Here is a 25,411-nt window from a genome sequence, read left to right as displayed (position 1 = left end):
AAAAAAAAAAACTCTCCTAAGGAGGACTAAGGAAAACTCCCAATAAGTGGGAAAAACTAAGAAATTCAAACAAGCAGATATTGAGTAGTAGCTGGTCTCAGGATCTGTCATGCTCTCTGTTTAGCAAGTAAGTGACAATACACAAATACAACAAATTTCGTTACCTGCCCATGCCTCCAGTGGTTCCCACTTACTGCATGTAAAATTTGAAGTTCTACATACGACTTACCAAACACACACATATATATATATATATAATTATGTTGCACTAACCAACTGTGTAATAATAATAATAATTATAATGCAACATAATACAGAACACATATATTATTGTTTCAAGCCTTATGACCTAAGGGATTTTTAAAGTTCATATTCAACTTAACAGACACAACATTTTTAAAATACAATAGGCTGATCACCAATATAATACTCAACAATGAAAAGTTAGAAGCTTTCCCACTAAATATGGAAAAATACTAAGATGCCCACTGCTACCACGTCTCTTCAACACAGTATTCAAAGTCCTAGTCACAGCAACCAGACAAGGAGAAAATATAAACATAACCAAATCAGAAGGGAAAGGTACAATTGCCACTCACTACATGCAGACAACATGATACTAATGATAGAAAAGTCTAAGCATTCCACACAAAAACTTCTAGATCTAACAAATACAGTCAGCAAAGTAGCAGGATATAAAATTAGCATTCAGAAATCAGCTGCATTCTATTACACTAACAATGGAATATTAGAAGGGAATGTTAAACAAACAAAATTGCACACACGCGTGCACACACACACACACACACACACACACAAATACCATAGGAATAAACCTGACCAAGAAGGTGAAAGGCTTTTATGCTGAGAACTATAAAACATTAATAAAGATAATAAAAAGAGATTTCAATAAGTGGAAGAGATCTCATACTCTTAATTGGAAGAATTAACATGGTCAAAATGGCAATACTACCCAAAGCAATTTACAGATTTAATCTCTAATTTAATCTGTGATCCCTAAAAAGTTACCCACAATATTTTTCACAGAACAGGAATAAATAATCAAAAAATTTATATGAAACCGTCAAAGACCGAATTTTGGTACAGCGATCCAAAGGGGGAAAAAAGAGCAGAAGGCATACCTCTCACAGACTTCAGACAATACTACAAAACTACAGTAATCAAAACAGAATGGTTCTGGTACAAAAACAGGCACACAGATCAATGAAACAGAATAGACAGCCCAGAAATAAACCCACACACTTACAGTCAATTAATCTTCAACAAAGGAGACAAGAACATAAAATGAGAAAAAGACAGTCTCTTCAGCAAGTAGTGCTGGGAAAGTTGAACAGACACATGTAAATGAATGAATTTAGAATGTGGTGTGTATTCACACCATGCACAAAAGTAAATCCAAAATAAATTAAAGACTTTAACATAAGACATGACACCATGAAACTTCTAGAAGACAGCACAGGCAAAATATTCTGACATGAATTATAATGTTTTATTAGTTCAGTCTCCCAAGGCAATAGAAATAATAAATAAATAAGCAAATGGGACCTAAACAAACTTGAGCTTCCCAGTTCATGATAAAGAATCTGCCTGCCAATACAGAAGATGCAGGAAATGTGAGTTCCATCCCTGGGTTAGGAAGGTCCACTGGAGGAGGAAATGGCAACCCATTCCAGTATTCTTGTCTGGAGAAATGCCATGGACAGATGAGCCTGGCAGGCTACAATCCATGTGGTCGCAAAGAGGTGGACACAACTGAGCACAAAAACACAAACTTACAAGCTTTTACACAGTAAAGGAACAATTCGGTCACTCAGTCATGTTCAACTCCCTGTGACCCCATGGACTGCAGCACGCCAGGCTTCCCTGTCCATCACCAACTATCGGATCTTGCTAAAACTCATGTCCACCAAGGCGGTAATGCCATCCAACCATCTCATCCTCTGTCGTCCCCTTTTCCTCCCGCCTTCAATCTTTCCCAGCATCAGAGTCTTTTCCAATGAGTCAGTTCTTCATATTAGGTGGCTAACGTATTGGAGTTTCAGCTTCAGCATCAGTCCTTCCAATGAATATTCAGGACTGATTTCCTTTAGGATTGTCAGGTTGGATCTCCTGGCAGTCCAAGGGACTCTCAAGAGTCTTCTCCAACACCACAGTTCAAAAGTATAAGTTCTTTGGTGCTCAGCTTTCTTTATAGTCCAACTCTCACATCCATACATGACCACGGGAAAAACCATAGCTTTTGAGCAGATGGACATTTGTTGGCAAAGTAATGTCTCTGCTTTTTAATATGCTGTTTAGGTTTGCCATAGCTTTTTTTCCCAAGAAGCAAGAGTCTTTTAATTTCATGGCTGCAGTCACCATATGCAGTGATTTTGGAGCCCCCCAAAAATAAAGTTTGTCACTGTTTCCACTGTTTCCCCATCTATTAGCCATGAAGTGATGGGACCGCATGCCATGATCTTCATTTTTTGAATGTTGAGTTTTAAGCCAACTTTTCCACTCTCCTCTTTAATTTTCATCAAGAGGCTCTTTAGTTCTTCTTCACTTTCTGCCATAAGGGTGGTGTCATCTGCATGTCTGAGGTTACTGATATTTCTCCCAGCAATCTTGATTCCAGCTTGTGCTTCATTCAGTCCAACATTTTACATGATGTATTCTGCATATAAGTTAAATAAACAGGGTGACAATATACAGCCTTGACATACTCCTTTCCCAATTTGGAACCAGTCCATTGTTCCATGTCCAGTTCTAACTGCTGCTTCTTAACTACTGATTTCTCAGGAGGCAGGTCAGGCAGTCTGGTATTCCCATCTCTTTAAGAATTTTCCACAGTTTTTCATGATCCACACAGTCCAAGGCTTTGGTGTAGTCAATAAAGCAGAAGTAGATGTTTTTCTGGAACTCTCTTGCTTTTTCGATGATCCAGTGGATTTGGCAATTTGATCTCTGGTTCCTCTGCCTTTTCTAAATCTAGCTTGAGCATCTAGAAGTTCTTGGTTCACATACTGTTGGGGAATTTTGAGTATTACTTGGCTAGCGTAAAGGAAACCATAAACAAAATGAAAAGACAATCCACAGAATGGGAGAGAATATTTGCAAATGATGCAACAGACAAGGGCTTAACCTCCAAAATATAAAAGTAACCCATACAACTCAATAACAAAACAAATAAACCTATAGAAAAATGGGCAGAAGACCTTAACAGACATTTCTTCAAAGAAGACACACAGATGGCCAGTAGGCACATGAAAAGATGCTCCACATAACCAATTATCAGGGAAATGCAAATCAAAACTATAATAAGGTTTCACCTCACACCGGTCAGAGTCTTTCTCTTTTTTAATGGCTAAGTCGTGTCTGACTCTTGTGATCCCATGGACTGTAGCCAACCAGGCTCCTCTGCCCATGGGATTCTCCATGCAAGAATACTGGAGTGGGTTGCCATTTCCTTCTCCAGGGGATCTTCTCAACCCAGGAATTGAACCTGGGTCTCCTGCACTGCAGGCAGATTCTTTACTGACTGATAAGAATGGCCGTCATTAAAAAGTCTACAAATAACAATGTTGTAGAGGATGTGGAGAAAAAGGAACCCTCCTACACTGTTGGTGATAATATAAGTTGGTACAGCCACAATGGAAAACAGTACAGTGGTTCCTCAGAAAACTCACCATTCAGATAAGATCATGGTATCCAACCCCATCACTTCATGGCAAATAGATGAGGGAAAAATGGAAACAATGGCAGATTTTATTTCTTGGGCTTCAAAGTCACTGTGGTCAGTGACTGCAGCCACAAAATTAAAAGATGCTTGCTCCCTGGAAGGAAAGCTATGACATACTTAGATAGCGTATCCAAATGCAGAGATACCACTTTGCCGACAAAGGTCCATGTAGTCAAAACTATGGTTTTTCCAGTAGTCCTGTACTGATGTGAGAATTGGACCATAAAGAAAGCTGAGCACCAAAGAATTTATACTTTCCAATTGTGGTGCTAGAGAAGACTCTTGAAAGTCCTGTGGACTACAAGGAGATCAAATCAGTCAATCCTAAAGGAAATCAACCCTGAATATTCATTGGAAAGAGTGATGCTGAAGCTGAAGCTCCAATACTTTGGCCGCCTGATGCAAAGAGCTGACTCATTGGAAAAGACCCTGATGCTGGAAAAGACTGAAGGCAAAAGGAGAAGAGGGCAGTAGAGGATGAGATGGTTGGATGGCATCACTGACTCAATGGACATGAATCTGAGCAAACTCCAGGAGATAGTGAAGGCCAGGGAAGCCTGGCATGCTGCAGTTCATGGGGTTGCAAAGAGTCAGAGATGACTTAGCAGGTGAGCAACAACAGAAAACTAAAAACAGAATCACTGTATGATCCAGTAATCTCGTTCCTGGGAATATATCCAGACTAAATTATAATTCAAAAACATACATGCACCCCTATGTAATAGCAGCACTGCTGACAATAGCCAGAATGTGGAAATAATCTAAATGTCCATTGACAGATGAATGGACAAAGAAGATGCAATACATATATACAACAGAATATTACTGAATGATAAAAAAAAGAGAGAAATAATGCCATTTGCAGCAAAGGGATGCAACTACAGATTATCATAGTAAGTGAAGTAAATCAGAAAGAGAAAGACAAAAATATTATATGATATCACTTTTATGTGGAATCTAAAATATGGCACAAATGAACCTACCTACAAAACAGAAACAGTTCATAGACATAAAGAACACATGTGTCATTGCCAAGGGTGGGCAGGGTGGTGGCAAGCAAGACAGACGGGCTGGGAGTTTGAGGCTGGTAAATTCAAACTATTATATTTGGAATGGATAAACAACAAGATCCTAATGCATAGCACAGGGAATTATACTGAATATCCTGTGGTAAGCCATAACAGAAAAGAATATTAAAAAAGAATTCATATATGTGTATAACTGAGTCACTTTGCGTACAGCAGATGCTGGCACAATTACAACATTGTAAATCAACTATTCTTCAATTTAAAAATTTTTAAATAAATGGGCTCATCAGTAAAAGATTTTCAAGCAAAAGCATCTACTACATTAGAATGACATGATGTGGGATAAATGGAATAAAACTTTTAAGTTTTCAGAGAAAAGAATGTAAATATTCTGACAGTTAAAGGAGAACTTGTCAAGTTTGAAGATAATTGCAGTACATCATTGTATTTCTTGAACCTAAACCAATGTGTGTTTATTATTCAATGAACCAGAGATATCCTCCAAACCTGAACTCTAAAAGAGAAATAAAATAGTGTAAGAAGCAGAAGAACACTGTGAGAATTTAACTTTGAACCATAGGGAACTTTGGACCATAAAAAGATTGGAGAACTAGGTCTAAAATCAACTAAAGTCGAAATGAAGAGTCTTGGAGATAAATCTCAAAAAATAGAACTATACCTGGCGTATGGCAAATCCTCATAAATATTCACCATCCTTATTTATTATTTTATCATATCATTATCAGTGGCCTCAGCCTACCTGGTTAGCACCTAAGCATCCTCAGCAACTGAGGAATTTCCAAAGGACATTTTCCGTCTTCAGTCTTCAAGTGGACGTCCTTGCACCCCTTGACTGCCCTTCTTCTTAACTCCCATGACACTCCTTCTTGACCCTCATGACACTCACACCTGTTTCTATTTTGAAAATTCTAGTTACTATATAGCTACTATACAATTCCTATATAGTTATATTTTCTTTTTCATAAGCTAACTACTGCCCTATATGTCCATTCTCAGCTCATCACTCTTTGTTAGCCTACATAGTTTCTCTGAGTGATGGTTTCATCAGCCCCTTTGGATCATTTCTCAGTCTGTTTATCCAACTTTAACTTTTCCTCAAATCTCTGAACCATAAGTCCATTAGGAGCAGATCTGGATGCTCCTAGTGGGAAAAATGCATTCACCATTTTGTCCTCCCAAATTTGCTTACCTTTTCTTGGCTCTGTAAGCTGGTGGCACAGGCATTTCCCCCTTTACCAAAAGAAAAAGATCTAGCATACATCCATTGTTTTCCTTCTTCTTTCAGCACTATTTCCTCTTATCATTAAATCCTTCTCATCTTATTGCTAGAAATCTGTTAACTCAGTCCCTTCCTCCTCCCTTGTTCCCTAGTCTCTTCCTCCTCCACTCTTGTTCAGGCTTCACAATCTCTCAACTGGACTATCGTAATGACTTGTTAATTGGTCTCCCCAACTGTAAACCTGCCCTCAAATCCACACTTCCTGACCATATCTGTCTGCTTTAAATATTATTCAGTGGCATCTTGTCCAGCATCTCATCAAGTATAAGCCCTCTAACACCACATGTGAGGACTCCCATTTCCTCACCTCTGTCTCTTCCAAGGGCTCCCCTGGTGGCTCAGCTGGTAAAGAATCCACCTGAAATGTGGGAGACCTGGGTTCAGTCCCTAGGTTGGGAAGATTATCTCTAAGACTCTTCCTATCAGGCTCCAAAATGATGAAACTGCAAGCAATTTTTATTTTGCTTCATCCTTTGCCTGAAATATTTGGCTCACACTTCTTATCTTAGATAATTCATATTCATTAATGTCAAGAAGCCTTCCCTGACCTCATCAGTCTGAGGGCTAAGGGTCTTGATCTATAATTCTTAAATGTTATTGTTGTTTAGTCACTAATTTGTGTTCAACTCTTTTGCGACCACATGGACTGTAGCCTGCCAGGCTCCTTTGTCCGTGAGATTTCCCAGGCAAGAATACTGGAGTGGGTTGCCATTTCCTTCTCCAGGGGATCTTTCCCACTCAGGGATTGAATCTACCTCTCCTGAGTTGGCATGCCGATTTTTTACCACTGAGCCACCAGGGAAGCCTATATTTCTTACTTACCTGTACAGTATCTATATCTATATATCCATATCTTTAGGTCTTCCATTAGACTGTGGATTGCCAGCAGGACATGGATTTTGTCTTATAAAAAGAAAATCCTGTCTGTTTATCCCCTGCATCTTACCACGGTGCTTCCACTATAGTCACAGCACAATGAATGCTGAACAAGACTAAAGTTTTGAGTAACAGCACACAATTCAATGCTATACTTCATCAACAAGATGAAATAGTTGCTTCCTGGTGGAACTTGGTTGGTGCAAATGTAATTGCAAATTTGAACTGTGAATTTTAAATCATTATAACTAGGCTCAAACACATCTTTATTAATCACTATTGCTTGCTTGTGAAGTCGCTCAGTCGTGTCGGACTCTTTGCGACCCCATGGACTGTAGCCTATCAGGCTCCTCTGTCCATGGGATTTTCCAGGCAAAAGTGCTGCAGTGGATTGCCATTTCCTTCTCCAGGTGATCTTCCCAACTCAGGAATCGAACCCAGGTCTCCCGCATTGCAGGCAGACGCTTTACACCGCCTGAGCCACCAGGGATCCTGACATTAATCACTATAGGAACCATTAAAATCAACATATTTTTGCCATCAAGAAATAAGTTTGTTTATTCCTGTAGTATAAAAATCCATGCTCTGGGATTCAATGAACTCTTGGAAAGCATGTTCTGTCTCCTGCTGCTTATGGAAGCATTTTCCCTACAAAATTTGTTGAGATGCTTGAAGAAGTGGTTAGTCAGTTGGCGAGAGGTCATATGACTATAGCAAATGAGGCAAAATTTCATAGCCCAACTCATTCAACTTTTGAAGCTTTGGTTGTACAACAAACAGCCAAGCACTGTCTTGAAGAAGAATTTGGCCATTTCTCTTGACCAACATTGGCTACAGGCACTGCAGTTTTCAGTGCATCTCATCAATTTTCTGAGTATTACTTCTCAGATGTAATGGTTTTGCCTGGATTCAGAAAGATGTAGTGGATCAGAAGGGCAGCAGATCACCAAACAGTGACCATGATCCTTTTTGGTGCAAGTTTGGCTTTGGGTAGTGCCTGGAAAATCCCATGGACGGAGGAGCCTGGTAGGCTGCAGTCCATGGGGTCGTGAAGAGTCAGACATGACTGAGCGACTTCACTTTCACTTTTCACTGTCATGCATTGGAGAAGGAAATGGCAACCCACTCCAGTATTCTTGCCTGGAGAATCCCAGGGATGGTGGAGCCTGGTGGGCTGCCATCTATGGGGTCTCACAGAGTTGGACACGACTGAAGCGACTTAGCAGCAGCAGTGCTTTGGAGCTTCTTCTTGGTCCAATCACTGACCTGGTCATCTCTGGTTGTCATACAAAATCCACTTTTCATCACACATCACAATCCAACTGAAAAATGGTTCACTGTCATCACACAGAACAAAAGATGATGACACTTCAAAATGACAATTTTTTGATTTACAGTCAACTCATGGGGAGCCTGGTGGGCTGCCGTCTATGGGGTCGCACAGAGTCGGACACGACTGAAGCAATTTAGCAGCAGCAGCAGTATGAGGCCCCCATTTATCAAGTTCTTTCACCTTTCCAATTTGCTTCAAATGCAGAATGATGGTAGAATGGTCAACACTGAGTTCTTTAGCAACTTTTCATGTAGTTTTAAAAGGATCAGCTTCAATGATCAACTGTCAACTTCTAATGGCCAACCACTATGCTCTTCATCTTCAAGGTCTCGTCTCCTTTGCAAAACTTCTTGAACCACCACCGCACTGTATGTTCCTTAGCAGTTCCTGGGCCAAACGCATTGTTGATGTTGTGAGTTATCACTGCTGCTTTACACCCCATTTTTAACTCGAATAAAAAATTGCTTGAATTTGCATTTTCTCTAACATAATTTCCTTAGTCTAAAATAAACAGTAAGTAACAAGTCATTAGCAACAAAATATAAAGCGAAAAATGCACATCAAAATGATGTATAACGGGGGGTGATCCTAAGATGGCAGAGGAATAGGACAGGGAGACCACTTTCTCCCCTACAAATTCATGGAAAGAACATTTGAACGCTGAGCAAACTCCACAAAACAACTTCTGAACGCTGGCAGAAGACATTAGGCGCCCAGAAAAGCAGCCCATTATCTTCAAAAGGAGGTAGGACAAAATATAAAAGATAAAAAGAGAGACAAAAGAATTAGGGACAGAGATCGGTCCTGGGAAGGGAATCTTAATAGAGAAGTTTCCAAATACCAGGAAACCCTCTCACCGGCGAGTCTAGGGGAAGTTTTCAAATCTTGGAGGGCAACATAACCGGGAGGAAAAAAAATAAAACCCACAGATAACGCGCCTAAGGGCAACTCCCAGCAGAGAAGTATCCCAGACGCTCGCATCCACCACCAGCAAGCAGGGGCTGAATGGAGAGGAGCTGCAGCATTGCTTAGGGTAAGGACCGGGCCTGAATGCCCTGAGGGCAATCTGAGGGAGCTAATGTGAGATAGCAACCCAGACTGTGGGACAGCCAGAGACAGAGAAAAAAACAGAGAGAGAGAACTATCCCATGAAAAGCTCTAACCTAAGGCACTGCCGGCCAGCTCACAGAACAAAGCACGGAGCCAATACCAGAGGAAAGCTAGCAGGCTGTGGACCGGTCCATCCCCCACCGGAGGTAGGGGCCAGGCAGGCACCAGCCAGAGCCAGAAAGGGGCAATCTCGGCCCCAGAGAGGGTATCCCCTACCAAACTGCGAACAGGCTTCCAGTTTCTAACCAAAGACTTTCTGAGATTCTGGATGGCTGACATCCGCCAGGAGGGTTGCAGCCAGAGATCAGCTCCCTGGAAGAGACACATAGCACACCAGAGATGGGCGTGCCCGGAAACCCAGCTGCTGGGACCCAGGAGGTGATAAGACGCACAGCACCTGAGGAGAGTGTGCTCACCACGCACCTGGTCGCCTGAACTGCTCAAACCAGAACGGCACAAAACACAGGCCCAACCAAGTCTGTGCCTTTGGGGAGTGCCCGAGAACCTGAACCTAAGCGGCTTAGACCTGGGAAGTGCACGCAACCCAGGGTCTGCTCCCCACTGAGCAACCTGAAGCCTGAGCATTGTAGACTGGGAAAACACACACGCCGTGAGCGGGGGCAAACCCAGTGTGGCCGAGACACTGCAAGCACTCCCCACACACGCCAGTGGTATTTGTTTGCAGTGTTCCTCACTCCCCATACCACGACTGAACGAGTGAGCCTAAACAAGAGATCACCTTCGCCCCCTTGTGTCAGGGTGGAAATTAGACACTGAAGAGACCGGCAAACAGAAGAAGCCAAATAAACAGAGGGAACTGCTTTGGAAGTGACAGGTACAACAGATTAAAATCCCTGTAGTTAACACTGACTACATTGGAAGAGTCCTACAGATCTTGAGAAGTATAAGCTGGAACAAGGAACCATGTGAAACAGAACTGACCCCACACTGCCCGCAACAGCTCCAGAGAAATTCCTAGATATATTTTTGCTGTTACCATTTTTTTTAATTTTTCTTTTTTTTAAGTCTGCTATTACTCTTTTAATTTTCATTTTTATAACCTTTTATCACCTTGCAAAAAAAGACCCTATTTTTAAAGCAAACTTTATATAAATTTCTTATACATTTTGTGATTTTTTTTCTTTAATATTGTATTTTTGAGTCTAACCTCTACTCTAGATTTTTAATCTTTGCTTTATAGTTATTTGTTACCAATTTTGTACATTTAAGAATCCAGTCTTCAGTACCCATTTTTACTTAAGACTGTGATTACTGGCTTGGTTGCTCTCTCCCCATTTTGACTCTCCTTTTTCTCCAACAGGTCATCTCTATCTCCTCCCTCCCCCTTCTCTTCCCTACCCAACTCTGTGAATCCCTGTAGCTGTTCCAGGCTGCAGAGAACACTTAGGGAACAGAGCACTGGCTGGATCAGTCTCTCTCCTTTTGATTCCCCCTTTTCTCCTCCTGCTCACCTCTATCTCCCTCGTCTTCTCTGTATAACCCCATGAACCTCTCTGAGGGGTCCAGACTGTGGAGAGAACATAGGGAATTGTTTACTGGCTAGCTTGTTCTCTCCCCTTTTGATTCCCCCTCTTCTCCTCCTGGTCACTTCTATCTCCCTCCTCCCTCTTCTCTTCTCCATGTAACTCTGTGAACCTCTCTGGGTGTCTCTCACTGTGGAGAATCTTTGCACTCTTAACCTAGAAGTTTTATTATCAGTGCTGTATGGATGGAGAACTCTTGAGGCTACTGTAAGAATAAGACTGAAAACCAGAGGCAGGAGGCTTAAACTCAAAACCTGAGAACACCAGAGAACTCCTCACTCCAAGGAACATTAATGGATAAGAGATCATCCAAAAGCCACCATACCTACACTGAAACCAAGCACCACCCAAGAACCAATAAGTTCCAGAGCAAGACATACCATGAAAATTCTCCAGAATGCAGGAACATAGCCCTGAGCTTCAATATACAGGCTGCCCAAAGTCACTCCAAACCCACAGACATCTCAAAACTCACTACTGGACATTTCACTGCACTCCAGAGAGAAGAAATCCAGCTACCCACCAGAACACCGACACAAGCTTCCCTAACCAGGAAACCTTGACAAGCCACTCATCCAACCCCACCCACAGGGAGCAACCTCCACAATAAAGAGGAACCACAAAATGCCAGAATACAGAAAGGCCACCCCAAACATAGCAATCTAAACAAGATGAAAAGGCAGAGAAATAATCAGCAGGTAAAGGAAGAGAATAAAGGCCCACCAAACCAAACAAAAGAGAAGGAGGTAGGGAGTCTACCTGAAAAAGAATTTAGAATAATGATAATAAAAATGATCCAAAATCTTGAAATCAAAATGGAGTTACAGATAAAGAGCCTGGAGATAAGGATCAAGAAGATGCAAGAAATTTTTAACAAGGACCTAGAAGAAATAAAAAAGAGTCAATTAATAATAATGTAATAAATGAGATCAAAAACACTCTGGAGGGAAGCAACAGTAGAATAACGGAGGCAGAAGATAGGATAAGTGAGGTAGAAGATAAAATGGTAGAAATAAAAGAACCAGAGAGGAAAAAAGAAAAAAGAATTAAAAGAAATGAGGACAACCTCAGGGACCTCTGGGACAATGTGAAAAGCCCCAACATTAGAATCATAGGAGTCCCAGAAGAAGAAGACAGGCCATGAGAAAATACTCAAGGAGATAATAGTAGAAAACTTCCCTAAAATGGGGAAGAAAGTAGTCACACAAGTCCAAGAAACCCAGAGAGTCCCAAACAGGATAAACCCAAGGCAAAACACCCCTAGACATATATTAATCAAATTAACAAAGATCAAACACAAAGAACAAATATTAAAAGCAGCAAGGGAAAAACAATAAATAACACACAAGGGCATTCCCATAAGGATAACAGCTGATCTTTCAATAGAAACTCTTCAGGCCAGGAGGGAATGGCAGGACATACTTAAAGTGATGAAAGAATAAAACCTACAACCCACATTACTGTACCCAGTAAGGATCTCACTCAAATATGAAGGAGAATTCAAAAGCTTTACAGACGAGCAAAAGCTGAATGAATTCAGCACCACCAAACCAGCTCTCCAACAAATGCTAAAGGATCTTCTCTAGACAGCAAACACAGAAAGGGTATATAAACTTGAACCCAAAACAACAAAGTAAATGGCAACGGGGCAATACTTATCGATAATTACCTTAAATGTAAATGGGTTGAATGCCCCAACCAAAAGACAAAGACTGACTGAATGAATACAAAAACAAGACCTCTATATATGCTGTCTACAAGAGACCCACCTCAAAACAGGGGACACATATGGGCTAAAAGTGAAGGGCTGGAAAAAGATATTCCATGCAAATAAAGACCAAAAGAAAGCAGGAGGAGTAGCAATACTCATATCAGGTAAAATAGACTTTAAAATAAAGGCTGTAAAAAGAGACAAAAGGACACTACATAATGATCAAAGGATCAATCCAAGAAGAAGATATAACAATTATAAATCTATATACACCCAACATAGGAGCACCGCAATACATAAGGCAAATGCTAACAAGTATGAAAGGGGAAATTAACAATAACAATAATAGTGGGAGACTTTAATACCCCACTTACACATATGGATAGATCAACTAAACAGAAAATGAACAAGGAAACACAAACTTTAAATGACACAATGGACCAGCTATACCTAATTGATATCTATAGGACATTTCACCCCCAAACAATCAATTTCACCTTTTTCTCAAGTGCACACGGAACCTTCTCCAGCATAGATCATGTCCTGAGCCATGAATCTAACCTTGGTAAATTCAAAAAAATTGAAATCATTCCAATCATCTTTTCTGACCACAATACAGTAAGATTAGATCTCAATTACAGGAGAAAAACTATTAAAAATTTCAACATATGGAGGCTAAACAACATGCTTCTGAATAACCAACAAATCATAGAAGAAATCAAAAAAGAAATCAAAATATGCATAGAAAGGAATGAAAATGAAAACACAACCCAAAACCTATGGGATACTGTAAAAGCAGTGCTAAGGGGAAGGTTCATAGCAGTACAGCTTACCTCAAAAAACAACAAAAGAGTCAAATAAATAACCTAACTCTACACCTAAAGCACCTAGAAAAGGAAGAAATGAAGAACCCCAGGGTTAGGAAAAGGAAAGAAATCTTAAAAATTAGGGCAGAAATAAATGCAAAAGAAACAAAAGAGACCATAGCAAAACTCAACAAAGCCAAAAGCTGGTTCTTTGAGAAGATAAATAAAATTGACAAACCATTAGCCAGACTCATCAAGAAACAAAGGGAGAAGAATCAAATCAACAAAATTAGAAATGAAAATGGAGAAATCACAACAGACAACATAGAAATACAAAGGATCATAAGAGACTACTATCAGCAACTATATGCCAATAAAACGGACAACTTGGAAGAAACGGACAAATTCTTAGAAAAGTATAACTTGCCAAAACTGAAACAGGAAGAAATAGAAGATCTTAACTGACCCATCACAAGCACAGAAATCGAAACTGTAATCAGAAATCTTCCAGCAAACAAAAGCCTGGACCAGATGGCTTCACAGCTGAATTCTACCAAAAATTTAGAGAAGAGCTAACACCTATCCTAGGCAAACTCTTCCAGAAAATTGCAGAAGAGGGTAAACTTCCAAACTCATTCTATGAGGCCACCATCACCCTAATACCAAAACCAGACAAAGATGCCACAAAAAAAAAAAGAAAACTACAGGCTAATATCACTGATTAACATAGATGCAAAAATCCTTAACAAAATGCTAGCAAACAGAATCCAACCACACATTAAAAAGATCATACATCATGACCAAGTGGGCTTTATCCCAGGGATGCAAGGATTCTTTAATATCCGCAAATCAATCAATGTAATACACCACATTAACAAATTGAAAAATAAAAACCATATGATTATCTCAATAGATGCAGAGAAAGCCTTTGACAAAATTCAACATCCATTTATGATCAAAACTCTGCAGAAAGCAGGAATAGAAGGAACATACCTCAACATAATAAAAGCTATATATGACAAACCCACAGCAAACATTATCCTCAATGGTGAAAAATTGAAAGTCTTTCCCCTAAAGTCAGGAACAAGGCAAGTGTGCCCACTCTCACCACTACTACTCAACATAGTTTTGGAAGTTTTGGCCACAGCAATCAGAGCAGAAAAAGAAATAAAAGGAATCCAAATTGGAAAAGAAGAAGTAAAACTCTCACTGTTTGCAGATGACATGATCCTCTACATTGAAAACCCTAAAGACTCTACCAGAAAATTACTAGAGCTAATCAATGAATATAGTAAAGTTTCAGGATATAAAATTAACACGCACAAATCCCTTGCATTCCTATACACTAACAATGAGAAAAAAGAAAGAGAAATTAAGGAAACGATTCCATGCACCATTGCAATGAAAAGAATAAAATACTTAGGAATATATCTACCTAAAGAAACTAAAGACCTATATATAGAAAACTATAAAACACTGGTGAAAGAAATCAAAGAGGACACGAATACATGGAGAAATATACCATGTTCATGGATCGGAAGAATCAATATAGTGAAAATGAGTATACTACCCAAAGCAATCTATAGATTCAATGCAATCCCTATCAAGCTACCAACGGTATTTTTCACAGAACTAGAACAAATGATTTCACAATTTGTATGGAAATACAAAAAACCTTGAATAGCCAAAGCAATCTTGAGAAAGAAGAATGGAACTGGAGGAATCAACCTGCCTGACATCAGTTTCTACTACAAAGCTACAGTCACCAAGACAGTACGATACTGGCACAAAGACAGAAATATAGATCAATGGAAAAAAACAGAAAGCCCAGAGATAAATCCATGCACCTATGGACACCTTATCTTTGACAAAGGAGGCAAGAATATACAATGGAGAAAAGACAATTTCTTTAACAAGTGGTGCTGGGAAATCTGGTCAACCACTTGTAAAAGAATGAAACTAGAACACTTTCTAATGCCATACACAAAAATCAAGTCAAACTGGATTAAAGATCTAAATGTAAGATCAGAAACTATAAAACTCCTAGAGGAAAACATAGGCATAACACTCTCCGACATACATCACAGCAGGATCCTCTATGACCCACCTCCCAGAGTAATGGAAATAAAAGCAAAAATAAACAAATGGAAACTAATTAAACTTAAAAGCTTTTGCACAATGAAGGAAACTATAAGCAAAGTGAAAAGACAGCCTACGGAAGGGGAGAAAACAGTAGCAAATGAAACAACTGACAAAGAATTAATCTCAAAAATATACAAGCAACTCCTGCAGCTCAATTCCAGAAAAGTAAATGACCCAATCAAAAAATGGGCCAAAGAATGAAATCGACATTTCCCCAAAAAAGACATACAGATGGCTAACAAACACATGAAAAGATGCTCAACATCACGCATCAGAGAAATGCAAATCAAAACCACAATGAGGTACCATCTCACGCCAGTCAGAATGGCTGCTAGCAAAAAGTCTACACACAATAAATGCTGGTGTGGAGAAAAGGGAACCCTCTTACACTGTTTGTGGGAATGCAAACTAGTATAGCCACTATGGAGAAGAGTGTGGAGATTCCTTAAAAAACTGGAAATAGAACTGTCATATGACCCAGCAATCCCACTGCTGGGCATACACACGGAGGAAACCAGAACTGAAAGAGATACATGTACCCCAGTGCTCATTGCAGCACTGTTTATAATAGCCAGGACATGGAAGCAACCTAGATGTCCATCAGCAGATGAATGGATAAGAAAGGTATGGTACATATAATACACAATGGAGTATTACTCAGCCATTAAAAAGAATACATTTGAATCAGTTCTAATGAGGTGGATGAAACTGAGGCCTATTATACAGAGTGAAGTAAGCCAGAAAGAAAAACACAAATACAGTATACTAACACACATATATATATATGGAATTTAGAAAGATGGTAGCAATAACCCTATTTGTGAGACAGCAAAAGAGACACAGATGCATAGAACAGTCTTTTGGACTCTGTGGGAGAAGGCAAGGGTGGGATGATCTGAGAGAATAGCATTCAAACATGTATATTATCATATGTGAAACAAATCACCAATCCAGGTTCGATGCATGAGACAGGTACTCAGGGCTAGTGCACTGGGATGACCCAGAGGGATGGGATGAGGAGGGAGGTGGGAGGGGGGTTCAGGATGGGGAACACATGTAAACCCATGGCTGATTCATGCCAATGTATGGCAAAACCACTACAATATTGTAAAGTAATTAGCCTCCAATTAAAATAAGTTAAAAAAAATAAGAAAAATTAAGAAAAAAAAGATGTATAACATAGCACAATACACTTGAGAATGTATTCCAATATCAAGTGGAAAAGTTAAACAGTGAAAAAATGCAATTACTTTTGCACCAGCCTAATAAAATCTTTTAAATAAGGCTTTGCTAAGAACATAAAAGGAAAACATAAAAATGAAAATGCAAAGGCTTACAAAGGATCCTAAAATAATTCAAATCTAGTTATAGATTGTTTAGATATGTCAGTTCTCTCTATTCCAACATTATAAGGTTTAAATTCTAGTTTCAGGCTCCCTACACAGAAAACCTGAATTAAACAGAGGTTTAAAATATGCCATGCCCTCTCCCATCTTTATGCCTTTACCCATGCTGCTCTAACTCACACTTTTATTCACCAGGCTAACCTATACATCTTCAGTCTAAGCTCATCTGTGAGTCTAAGGAGAGATACCACAACAGTTATATGCAAAAAGCATTTCTCAAAACAGCATGCACACTTTGATTCTGTCTCAATATATATTTATCTCTGGGTGCATCCAATCCAAATGCATACTTTCATTACACAAGTGTTCAGAAGGACACCTTACCTACCCCCAGGGAGTGGGACGGAAGCAGGACTGGCTCAGAGACTGCTATTTTCACCTTCGTGATACTTGGGAGGAGTTCAGAGTTCACTTCTAGGAGGTCTGACCGGACCTTTCCAGACTGGGTTAGGTGCTACTCCTTTCGGCCCACAGCATCCCAGACAAATTCTGGAGCACAGCAGCATCCCCATAAGTTCTTATAGTATGCTATTTGAGTATCTGTTCCACAATCTATAAGCTTCTTGAAAGCTAAACTTATTTCTGTACTCCCAGGTGAATACAGTACCTGACATATAATAGAAATTAATCTTATATTCTAGAAATTCAACAAATTTCAATAAATATGAACAGCTGAATTCTCCATGACTATGTGCTTTTTTCCAGGAACAGAAGTGGCAGTTTCATGAAAAAAAGTGCTCAATGCCCTGAAATTCAGTGTTTTTAGATACATTCCAAGATAAGAAAACTGTCTATACTCAGTCAAATTTGCTAATAGCTTTCCAAAATTCAGGAGACTTGCTGTTAGATCCTTGTCAAAAATATACCAAACCCACTGAAAATAGGTAATCAGACAAATACTTGTACATGAATGTTCACAGAAGCACTATTCACAATAGCTAAAAGGTGAATACAACCCAAATGTGTATTTATGGATAAACAAATTGTAGTAAGGCAATGGCACCCCACTCCAGTACTCTTGCCTGGAAAATCCCATGGACGGAGGAGCCTGGTAGGCTGCAGTCCATGGGGTCGCTAAGAGTCGGACACGACTGAGCAACTTCACTTTCACTCTTCACTTTCATGCATTGGAGAAGGAAATGACAACCCACTCCAGTGTTCTTGCCTGGGGAATCCCAGGGACGGGGGAGCCTGGTGGGCTGCTGTCTACGGGGTCACACAGAGTCGGACACGACTGAAGCGACTTAGCAGTGTATCCATACAGTGGAATATTATTCAGCCTTAAAAACGCATGAAGTATTGACACATACTGCAACACAGATGGACCCCATCAACATTATTCTAAGTGGAAGAAACCAGACACAGAATATCATATCTTGTATGACTCCATTTAAATAAAGTATGTAGGGACTTCCTTGGTGCTATAGTGGATTAGAGTTCACCTGCCAATGGAAGGGACATGCATTTGATCCCTGGCCTGAGAAGATCCCATCTTCCACAGAGAAACTAAGCCTGCAGCTACTGAGCCTGCATGGCCGAGAGCCTGCAGCCACAACAGGAGAGGCCACCTCAGTGAGAAGCCTGTGCACGGCAATGAAGAGCAGCCCCACTCGCCGCAACTAGAGAAAGCGTGCGTGCAACAACAAAGACCCAGTGGAGCCATAAAAACAAATAAATAAAATTTAAATGGAATGTCTAAAATAGATAAATACACAGAAACAGAAAGCAGACTGGCAGTCACCAGAATACGGGGCAGGGTGGGGTAAATGCAGAGTATAGACAGTCTTCTTTTGGCATGAAAAAACATTTTCGAACCAGACAGAAGTCACAGGTGCACAATATTGTGAATGTACTAAATGTCACATTTAAACAAGGTCAATTTTATGTTACATGAATTTCACCTCAATGAAAAACACATGCCAACTGCTTATCACTTAGAAAGAAGTAGTTATAGAAGGGTTAATTTGATAAGTCTTTCCCATCATAAACCAAATATTTAAAGGGAGGGAACTTAACATGTGCTATGTCTTATTCATTAGTAGAATAGCTACTTATTTCTTTCAAGTTTTAAAGGTTTCACGGGGATGATAAAAAAAAAAAAAAAACGAATTACTGGAAGAGAAGATCAAAAAGCAATTAATATTTTGTATCTCCCTACTGTAAAAACAGATTAGACAAATTTGCAAGGTTCATTTTTCTGCAGCTCTTATTTGTTTTTAAAAGCTAAATTTAGCTGAGCTCTTTCTGCAAACAATCAGAATTAATTCTTTTGTCATTATTAAATAATCTACTTCTATATGTGCTATAAACTTCAAACTGTAGAAATAGATGACTCAAGAATATGAAACTTGAATTCCTTGAGAATGATGTAATCACATTTATTTGGATTCAGCTATTAATGTTATCCCATATGGCACTGCCTGTACTGTCACTTCCATGAGAAAAGAGAAATGACTTTTCCATATGGAAAATGTTAAGGATTTTTAGCACAAAATAACACACATACTTGGTTATTAATACTAAATGGTATCTAATGACATGGACTAGTAAATGCAATTCCTTACATATTTAACTTATGGTGCAAACCACTTAGGCTTAATAAAGGGATGCACAGTGCACAGTAATATGGTATCAAAGTGTGTGATATCATTTCTAGAAATACTATTAATATTTCATGGGAAATTACCGAACTAGACGAGCTCAACAATTACTGACCCTCTAGTACATGGTGCCCCTTCATGGATCACAGCCTTGTCAGGGTGAAGGGGCTTGAGTAACTCAATGAAGCTATGAGCCATGTCATGCAGGGCCACCCAAGATGAAGAGGTCTTAGTGAAGAGTTCTGACAAAACATGTGCAGTAGAGGACGAAATGGCAATCCATTCCAGTATTCTTGCCACAAGAACACCATGAACAGTATGAAAAGGCAAAAAGATATGACACCAGAGATAAGCCCCCCACATCAGAATGTGCCCAGTAAGCTACTGAGGAAGAGCAGAGGCAATTACTAATAGCTCCAGAAAGAAAGAAATGGCTGGGCCAGAATGGCTCAGTAACGGATGTGTCTGGTGGTCAAAGTAAACTCTGATGCTGTAAGAATAATATTGTATAGGAACCTGAAATGTAAGAGCCATGAATCAAGGTAAACTGGACATGGTCAAGCAGGTCAAGCAGGAGATGGCCAGAGCGAACATCGACATCTCAGGAATCAGTGAACTAAAATGGACAAATTTAATTCAGATCACCATTACATCTACTACTGTAGGCAAGAATCCCTTAGAAGAAATGGAGTAGTCCTCACAGTCAGAAAAACATGTCTGAAATGTAGTACTTGGTGCAGCCTCAAAAACTACAGAATGACCTTGGTTTGTTTCCAAGGCAAATCATTCAACATCACAGTAATCCAAGTCTATGCCTTAACCACTGATGCCGAAGATGCTGAAGTTGACCAGTTCTGTCAGACAGGACCGAGGGACTAACACACATATGTCACATGAAGACCTACAATACCCTTTGGAACTAACACCAAAAAAACATGTCATTTTCATCATAGGAGACTGGAATGAAAAAGTAGGAAGTCGAAAGATATCTGGAATAACAGGCAAGTTTGGCCTTGGAGTACAAAATGAAGCATGGCAAAGACTAACAGAAATTTGTCAAGAGAACACCCTGGTCATAGCAAACTTTCTCCTAATGACACAAGAGACAACTCTATATATGGAAATCACCAAATTGTCAATATTGAAATCAGACTGATATATTCTTTGCAGCTGAAGATGGAGAAACTCTATATAGTCAGCAAAGAAAAGACCTGGAGCTGATTGTGGCTTAGATCATCAGCGCCATATTGCAAAATTCAGGAAAATTGAAGGAAGTAGGGGAAACCATTAGGCCATTCACATATGACCCAAATCAAATTCTTTATGATTATACAGTGGAGGTGATGAATCGATTCAAGGGATTAGATATGGTAGACAGAGTGCCTGAAGAACTGTGGATGGAGTTTCATACCATTGTACAGGGGGATGGTAACTAAAACCATCTCAAAGGAAAAGAAATGCAAAAAGGCAAAGTGGTTGCCTGAGGAGGTTTTACAAACAGCTAGGGAAAGAAGAGAAGGTAAAGGCAAAGGGAGAAAGGGAAAGATATACCCTACTGAATATAGAGATCCAGAGAACAGCAAGGAGAAATAAGAAGGCCTTCTTAACTGAACAATGCAAAGAAATAGAGGGGAAAAAGGAAAGGAAAAGACTAGAAATCTCTTCAAGAAAATTGGATATATCAAGGGAACATTTGATGCAAGGATGGGCATGATAAAAGACAGAAATGGTAATGACCTAACAAAAGCAGAAGAGATTAAGAAGAGGTCACAAGAATACACAGAAGAACTATACAAGAAAACTCTTAACAACAAAAGTCAAATTGCTATGAACAAGCTAGTGAAGGTGACGGAATTCCAATTGAGCTATTTCAAATCTAAAAGACGCTGCTGTTGAAGTGCTGCACTCAGTATGTCAGCAAATTTGGAAAACTTAGCAGTGGCCACAGGACTCAAAAAGATCACTTTTCATTCCAATCCCAAAGGAGGACAATCCTGGAGAATGTTCAAACTACTGGATAATTGTGCTCACTTCACATTCTGGTAAGGTTATTCTCAAAATACTTCAAGCTAGGCTTCAGCAGTATGTGAACCTAGAACTTCCAGATGTACAAGCTGGGTTTAGAAAAGGCAGGGAACCAGAAAACAAATGGCCAACATTCTTTGGATCATAGAGAAAGCAAGGGAATTCCAGAAAAAAAACATCTACTTCTGCTTCATGCTAAAACCTTTGACTGTGTAGATCACAAAAAATTGGAAAATTCTTAAAGAGACGGGAACACCAGACTATCTTATCTGTCTCCTGAGAAATGCGCATGCAGGTCAAGAAGCAATAATTAGAACTGGACATGGAACAACAGACTGGCTCAAAACTGGGAAAGGAGTATAACAAAGCTGTATTGTCACTCTGCTTATTTAATTTCTATGCAGAGTGCATCATAAGAAATGTCAGGCTGGATGAATCACAGGCTGAAATCAAGATTGCTGGGAGAAATAGCAACAACCTCAGATATGCAGATGATACTGCTCTAATGGCAAAAAATGAAGAGGAACTAAAAAGTCTCTTGATGAGCATGAAAGAGAAGAGTGAAAAAGCTGGCTTAAAACTCAACATTCAAAAAACTAAGATCATGGTATCCAGTCTCATCATTTCATGGCAAATAGAAGGTGGAAAAATGGAAACAGTGACCGATTTCATTTTCTTGGGCTCCAAAATCACTGCAGATGGTGACTGGAGCCATGAAATTTAAAGACACTTGCTCCTTGGAAGAAAAGCCATGACAAACCTAAACAGTGTATTAAAAAATAGAGGTATCACTTTGCCAACAAAGTCCATATAGTCCAATCTATGGTTTTTCCAATAGTCACATACGGATGTGAGAGTTGGACCATAAACAAGGCTGAGCACCAAAGAACTGATGCTTTCAAACTGTTGTGTTGGAGAAAACTATTCAGAGCCCCTTAGACAGCAACGAAATCAAACCAGTCAATATTAAAGGCAATCAACCCTGAATAGTCATTGGAAGGATTGATGCTGAAGCTGAAGCTCCAATACTTTGGCCACCTGATGTGAAGAACTGATTCACTGGAAGAGACCCTGATGCTGGGAAAGACTGAAGGCAAAAAGAGAAGAGGGTGGCAGAGGATGAGATGGTTAGATAGCATCACCTACTCAATGGACAGGAATGTGAGGAAACTCCACAGGACAGGGAAGGACAGGGAAGAACAGGGAAGCCTGGCATGCTGCACTCCATAGGATCACACAGAGCGGGACACTACTGACCAAGTGAACAACAGATTATATGGTCAACACTGTAACAGGGGACAAAATGGTAATAAAAACAGATGAGTAACTTTAAGAAACTGACAATATTCTGAGACCCACAGAATCTGAACAAGCTGTAACTAGATAGCTTTTATGTATAATAAAGTATGCATATATTACAAAATTAGTACAAACAAGGCAGTAATGGGCTCATTGTGGAGAAACTGGACTGAATGGTACATGAACTGGCCTTAGTAGAATGAACAGGAGTCCAAAGGATGAACAAGGTGGGGATAAAATGTTTCAGATGGTCTAGGAATATAAAACAACTTCACCATCATCTGAGACCAACAGCCAATCTAATACTGAAGGAAGAAAAAGAAAATAAGAGTGTGGGAAGAAAAGAAGGAAAAAGAAGGGGAGGAGATGGAGGATGGAAGAAAAAAGATAAGCAGGATATGCAAGAAGTTAATAGAGAATTGACAGAAAATGAGGCTGGAGAAATAGATTGGAACTAATTTAGGAAGGGCTTTGCTGAGCTTGAACTACCTCTTCTAAGCATCAGGGGGTTACTAAAGGACCTCATCTGGGGAACGACATGGTCAGACTGAAATGTGGAAGAGTCACTCTGATAGCAATATGGAAAAACAACTGCAGGGGCAAGTCTGAAATCAGGAGGATCAAATAACACCCTACTGTTATAGGTTGTTATTTGTTACAAACAACAACCTGCTGGAGATGACTAGAGATGAACTAACATAATACCACTGGAGACACACTAGAGAAGGGAGACTTGAGATACAGTATGTGTGACCACTCAGGTACTAAAAGTAAGAGAACAGAGGAAGCACCAAATAATTTAAATAAATAAAGTGTAAATTAGATAATTTATACTTTAGATAGTGGTGGTGACATATCACTAGTGTAGACAAAGAACAGAAAAGCGCAACAGTTTCAAGGTGGACACACTGCTCAATTCTGGGTATGTTGACTGAAGGAAATTATTAGACCTCTGGCTGAAGATTCATGTTTAGAGTTATTCACTTTTAAGTAATAACTGAATACAGAGATAGACAACATTATCCAGGGAGAGACAATAATGAGAAGAGGACTAAAGAGTAAACCAAACCTAATCACACTTCAAGTAAGTGTGGCTCTAAAGAAAATGTCACAGAAACAGTAGGAAATCCAGAAAAGCATGACATCACAGGAGGACGACATCATCATCTCATGGGAGGAAATACTTTCAAAGAGGAAATAATCAACACTGTTCGATGCCAGAGGAAAACAGCATAAACCAGAGACCGAAAAATGCTCACTGGACTTGACAATAATGAGGTGAAAAGTAATACAGTGGTAAATTCAGCAGAATAAGGGAAGTAGGAATTCAGATGGTAAATTAAGGGCAAAGAAACAAAGGTATACCTGTGGCGGATTCATTTTGATATTTGGCAAAACTAATACAATTATGTAAAGTTTAAAAATAAAATAAAATTAAAAAAAAATAAAACTAAAAAAAAAAAAAAAAGAAACAAAGGTAGTTTATTATCATCTTCCAGATCAAATTTTACTCTTTATTTTATAAAGGTATTATTCCAGTCAGATGGTAAAGAAGGACAGAAATAAAAGAGGCACTAACCATGGAAAGAACAGTTTCAAGAAGTGTTTTAGGCTTCTTTTTAATGTGTTCAATGTCAGGTCAGTCCTTTTTTAAGAAAATAGAATCACTGGCAGGTTGACCTTTACAATTCTCCTCCTAACAGGACAATCATTGCTGAAAATTTTTAAATGTTTTGAAATAGAAACTTTAAAATTTTAGGAAATTCTTTGCAGCAGAGAAACAGGCATTTGTGAGCAAGGCACCCTAATAACTTCACTTATTGGAGTGTGTGTGCATGCTAAGTCGCTTCAGTTGAGTCACATACTAGAATGAATAGCAAATAAATACCTTCAGATGTGCTGCAAATCAAGAAGCTGTTGACACCACGGAGGTAACGTGGTGGTTAAGAACAGCACTGAAATCCATCTGTCCAGGTTCAAGGCCTGGTTCTACTTTCTCTCTCTGGGACACTGTCCAAGTTAATTATGTTGTCTTCAGTCTCAGTTTTCTCACCTGTAAAATGGAGGTAATAATGTAATCTACATATTATAATTAAGTTCTGCAGGAGTAAATGATATAAAATTTCTCTGGTATTAAATGGTAAGAATGATGATGTTGATCTGGTATATTTTCCTAGATGGTTATGATGCTGATTATACATAGTTTGCAAAATCTTATTTAAAGCTGTGAACCTGGATAAGACTGTGAAGGCAATGAGGGTTGACAGAAAAGAGAATAGGTATAAAGACTGTTTCAGGGTTATAAGATATTAGGATCTTAAGGAAGACACAGCAAAGGAGACGAAATTGGAAGAGTCACTGACGTAGGAGGAAAACTTGGACAGTAGAGTCCATGGACCCAAAGGGCAGAAAGTGTTTCAAGAGGGAGTGGATGATCAGTTGAGTCAAATGATACTAAGTCAAATAAATGCTAACAGAGAATTGATCAC

The 25,411-nt window shown here is 39.4% G+C and overlaps 1 long non-coding RNA gene across 2 annotated transcripts in view; it reads right to left on the bottom strand.

Moving 5' to 3' along the window:
• The window catches only part of LOC129640876 (uncharacterized), a 155,069-nt gene that overhangs the window by 84,984 nt on the left and 44,674 nt on the right, over positions 1 to 25,411 (bottom strand). Inside the window, exon 2 of one of the 2 annotated variants that reach the window (XR_008709014.1) lies at positions 24,811 to 24,975. The exons of the other annotated variant lie outside the window; for it this stretch is intronic. This is a non-coding gene — a long non-coding RNA (uncharacterized LOC129640876). The remainder of the gene's footprint in view (positions 1 to 24,810; positions 24,976 to 25,411) is intronic. 2 annotated transcript variants of the gene reach the window in all.

Source organism: Bubalus kerabau, unplaced genomic scaffold (genome assembly GCF_029407905.1).
Source record: "Bubalus kerabau isolate K-KA32 ecotype Philippines breed swamp buffalo unplaced genomic scaffold, PCC_UOA_SB_1v2 scaffold_50, whole genome shotgun sequence".
Taxonomy (NCBI): domain Eukaryota; kingdom Metazoa; phylum Chordata; class Mammalia; order Artiodactyla; family Bovidae; genus Bubalus; species Bubalus kerabau.
The sequence above is the reverse complement of the archived record's forward strand: the minus strand, read 5'-3'. Positions and strand labels throughout refer to the sequence as shown.